We start from the raw sequence: 5,507 nt of genomic DNA on the forward strand, positions 1-5,507 counted from the left end.
AGAGATGTCTTCCGGTTAAGATCTGTAAGAACATCTCCATTTCACATAATCTTTTTGTTGATGATGTTCTCATCTTTGCTATGCTCTACAGGGCCTCCTGGGCTTGCATAAATGACATTATTTCAAGATTCCAGAAGGCTACAGGTCTGTTTATAAATAAGGAAAAATATTTCTTGTTTCACAATGATGTAAATTTGGATATTGTTCATTGGATATCAGACCTGTTGGGTATAGCTCCATTTTCAATTCATCACGGGTTCAAATACCTGGGCTTTTCATTAAAGGCAAAAGGATATACAATAAGGGATTGGCAATGGCTACTGGATAGGTTTTACAAGAAGATTACTCGATGGGAATATAAATTCCTCTCACTTGCTGGCAGACTTATATTAGCTCAAACTGTCCTCTGTCAATTATCAGTCTACTGGACTCACATTTTCTATCTTCCCAGCAGTATTATAAAGCAGATGAATAGGTTGATTGCTAACTTTCTATGGGGAGGTCACGCATATCAGTGTAAATTCCATCTTGTCAAGATGGCCTCTATCTCTATTCCAAAAAGTATGGGTGGATGGGGCTTGAAAGACATTCGCACCTTTGGTAATGCTCTTCTCTGTAAGTCTCTCTACAGAGGAATATATGGGGATGGGCCGTGGAGCAGGCTCGTAAAGACTAAATATCTGAAGGGAAAGACCGTAGACTTTTGGTACAGGAAGCAGATCCTTGGCACCAGAAGCGGCTCGATGATATGGCAAAGCCTGAGAAAAGTCCATCCTTTTTTCATAAAAAAAATTTGCTGGACCTTATATACTGGATCTAACATTTTTATTGCTTTTGATTCTATTTCATCTGGCCGGGGTTTCACATTTCCCCATCCACTGTTATGTAATCTTCATAGGCTGGGAGTTTTTACGTGGGATAAGTTGATCAAGGGATGGTCTGGCGCCTCTCCGATTTGGAAGGATGGGGAGGAGCTGCATTTACCCCGTCCGATGCTTCCCCTTTGGTTGATGGTAAAAGCGAGACTTGATTGTTTGGGGATCTCCCGAACGGGCACAAAAGATAGTCTGGTATGGTCTCTCCATAAACCTGTGAGCGTCAAGAACATTTACGCTGACATGATTTCCGTTGTTGCTGGAAGTCCTCCTCCGCATTTTCCTCTATGTTTTTGGAAAGCTGCATGCCCGATGAAGATGATCATTTTCTCTTGGTTGCTATTTCGGAACAAAAATCTCACATGGGAGACTCTTCAAAGGAGAAGCTGGCAGGGTCCAAGTAGATGCTCCATGTGCCTCAATGCCTCGGAATCAAATTTGCATATGTTCTTTCAGTGCCCTACGTCCCTCATAATCTGGTATGATTTGTCTACATATTTTGTTTTCCCTCACATCATTTTTTCTTCTGTTCAGGAAGGTTTTCTCTGGTGGAGTAGACAATCCCCTTCTTGGAGATCGTTGTTCATTATCACATGCTGGTATCTGTGGAACTGGAGGAATGCGCACATTTTCCAAGACTCTAAGGAACCTCTCCAGGCTATTCTTCAGCGTATATTGGCTTGCTATGATTCCTATCACCAAAATTCCTCTACATCAACATGTGATCCCATTTGATGCCGCGAGTTTGTGGTTCTGCATGAGGTTTCTGCCTTTCAGATTGTCATTATCATTTTTGATTGGATCCTCTTCACCAAGGCTGGGCGTATCTGCCCCCTCTTTCTTATATGTTTTTGAATGAATCTCTATATGGTACAGCCTCGTTAAGTTTTGACACATCTCCATCAAGCTTTTTGATCAACTGGTCCTGGAGATGTATTATATATGTCTCTGTTCTCTTTTATGTGTATTTCTGAACTGGTCTGACATAATGTTTTTTGCTAAGGATGATAGGCATTATCTGCCTGTATGGGAAATCTGTATGCATTTTATGAAGAGGTCTGGGCATATCCATGCCATATCAGTCATCTTGAATTATGTATTGAAGATCTTTATATACTCTTAATATAAAGCTATGCTGTTTTTTTCTCTGAAAAAAAGGATATTATGATGTATTAATTGGCATGGACTGGATATAATTCCATTGGTCCTTAGTTAACTATAAGGATAAGACCTAAAGTTTCCTCTCGGGGGAAGGTTTTAGGTAAGAACTTCAAGGGATCAAAAGGTCTGTTATGTTGAGACCAATTACAATCACCCCGCTGGGGAAATGCCTTAGGAAGGGCTACTAGATTTATGTTGTGCAAGTAGGATATTCTAATACTAAAAATAATACCACCGCTCTAGAAAGTATACCAATTATTCAGGAATTTCTGATGTGTTCCCTGAGGACATTCCTGGATTACCCCTAAAAAGAAACATAAATTTTACCATAAAATTGGTTCTGGGAGAAACTTCGGTATCAAATGATCCTTATCGCATGAGCATTCCTAAGCTAACGGAGCTGAAAATGCAACTACAAGAGTCACTCGACAAAGGATACATTCGACCCAATGTGTCATCCTAGGGAGCCCCCGTATTGTTTGTGAGGAAGAAGGATGGCACCCTGTGAATGTGCATTGATTATAGGTAACTAAACAAATTAACAATAAAAAATAAGTACATGTTGCCAAGAATAGATAATCTATTTGACCAAGTTAAAGGAGCTACAATGTTCTCCAAAATTGACCTATGGTCTGGTTATCATCAAATCAGAATTAAGGAAGAAGACATTTACAAAACAACATTTAGAACTCGATACAGACATTATGAGTTTGTGTTATTACCGTTTGAGCTTACTAATGAACCTGTAACATTTATGAGCCTAATGAACAGTATTTTCCACCCTTATCTGGATAAATTCTTCCTAATTTTTATCAATGATATTTTGATCTATTCCAAAAACTTGGAAGAGCATAAGAAACACCTGCAAATAGTGCTTCAAACTCTATAGGAGAATCAGTTGTATGCTAAATTCAGCAAATGTGATTTTTATAAAAACCAGATACAATATTTGCGACATATAATTTCATTTGAGGGTATAGCTGTGTACCTTGATAAAATCAAGACCATCATGGAATGGCCTGTTCCTAAAAATGTAGCAGATATTCAGTCCTTTATGGGTTTGGCGGTGTACTATTGTCGTTTCATTGAAGGATTCTCTAAGATAGCCTACCCCATGACTTCCTTGTAAAAGAAAGGAAATTTTTTTAAATGGACAGTGGATTGTCTGCACAACTTTTATCACTTAAAGAATTTATTGACCACAACCCTTGTGCTAAAAATTGAAGATTATACAAAATAATTTGTGGCTTGTACCGATGTTTTCCAGGAGGGAGTAGGAAGGGTTTTGATGCAGGAGGATATGGTAATAACATATGAGTCACGAAAACTAAAAGATCACGAGCAGAGGTAGTCTTCTTATGATATTGAATTGAAAGCAGTAGTACATGCCTTAAATATGTGGCGACATTACCTGCCAGGAAAGAAGTTTGTTTTGATGACCAATCACAATATTTTAACTAGTTTTTTTAAGCAACCCAATCTTAATGCATGTCAAGCTAGATGGAATGCCTCCTTGTGTGAATTTGATTTTGATACAAAACACTTAAAAGGAAAGGAAAACAAAGAAAATGACTCTTTAAGTAGGAAAGCATATTGTGTGTATGAAGTTTCTTATAGTCAAGTTGAAATTAGTTTTTCTAAGCAGATTAAAGAGGTTGCCTTAAATGATCCCGAATATGAAATTATGTGGCAACAAGAAAAGCTGGAAATCAGATATGAAAGTCGGTCAGAATATGGTATAAATAAAGAATATTCGTTAACCTTTAAAGGAAGAGTGTATGTCCCTAATTAGCTGGTTATCAAAATTTTGATTTTGGACAAATTTCATAGAAGCACATATGCAGCTCATCTTGGGTATCAAAAATTATTTTCTGCAATGAAGAAAAATTAATTTTGGTTGGGAATATGGAGGGATATTTTGAATTATCTAGCAAAGTGTTTAGAGTGTCAAAAAGTTAATGTTGAGCACCAACACCTAGGAGGACTGCTACATCCCTTACCAATCCCAGAATGGAAGTGGGAGGTTGTTACATTGGATTTTATAACAAGATTACCTAGATCTAAAGGTCATAATGACTCCATTATGGTAGTGGTAGACAAGTTAAGCAAAACAACCCATTTTATTCCATTATAATCCACATATAATACTATAAAAATTAGTGATATGTTTATGAGGGAGATATTTCGGTTACATGGCATACCTAGGGTGGTAATCTCAGACAAAGATGTGAAGTTCACCTCAGCATTTTGGAAGGATATTTTTATGGGGTTGGGTGCCCAAGTGCAGTTCAACACCTCCTACCATCCCCAAATGGATGCGCAGACTTAAATAGTAAACCAGGTGCTTGAAGATATGTTGAGAATGTATGTTATGCAACAACTAACTAAATGGGAAGAATACCTTCATTTGGTTGAATTTGTGTACAACAAAAGTTACCATAAGTCATTAAAGATGAGGCCCTTAGAAGTATTATATGGAAGGATATATAGAAATCATGTTAACTCGAGAAATTTTGAAAACAAGTTAATTCTAGGACCTGACATGCTACCGAGATGGAACAAGCGATAATGAAGGTTCGTCATAATTTGCAAGTTTCCTATTAGATTTTTGTAGCATCGGATGTGCTATAGCCATAAAAATTGGTGGAGAGGATAAGGAACATGAGTTATAAAGAACCCAGAAATCATTTGGTGAAATTCCATCCAGATTGTATTTTATTAAAATAATTAATATTTTTAATGGGGTTCCTAAGTCTAAACTTACGAAAAATAAAATATTAATGGGTATTAATCAAAATATGCGTGAGAACGATCTAGAAAGTAGATCAAGTCAAGTTTTAATCTTAGCCATTGAATAGAGACTTAATCTCAGTCATTGAAGTCTCAACGAGAAAAGTATAAGAAGGAGGCTTGGGGTTCATTTAGAAACACACAAAGAGATTGAGAAAATCGATTTTCTGAGGTGAGAAGTTCTCAGGAGGAAAATCGATTGGGGAGATCTTGCAGTAGAGGGGTAGTGAGAATCTGGGAGAAGTAATTTTTGGAGAATACAAGGTAGAGAGAGGACAGAAAGACGTCCAGAGGAGGTTTGACGTTGGACTATGCAATGCTGACGCAGAGGTAGCGTAGTCAGTGAGGGGAAATCGCGTTTCTGCTGAGGGAATTTGAAGTTCAGTTGCCGGAAGCTAGGGTGTGAAATTGGAGGCAAGAAATTCGATTTCTCAGCCAGCAGAGGATCCAGAGCAGAGAGGCAACGTAATACTTAGGAGGGTTGATGCAGAAGTTGCCCAAGGTGATGTAGTTTGATGCAGAGGCCATCAGAAGGTGACGCAAAGCCTCCAGAGCTGAGGATCACTCATTGATTCTCTAGTGTAAGGGTGAGATTATTTCACCAGTATTTTTTCTAGTATTTTCTCTGTAAAGGATTGCTAGTTGAGCATCCTAGATTTATATTCAGAATTTTCTCTTTCA

Source organism: Pinus tabuliformis, chromosome 7 (assembly GCF_031772625.1).
Source record: "Pinus tabuliformis cultivar Carrire ecotype Pingquan chromosome 7, CPIR1, whole genome shotgun sequence".
Classification (NCBI taxonomy): Eukaryota; Viridiplantae; Streptophyta; class Pinopsida; order Pinales; family Pinaceae; genus Pinus; species Pinus tabuliformis.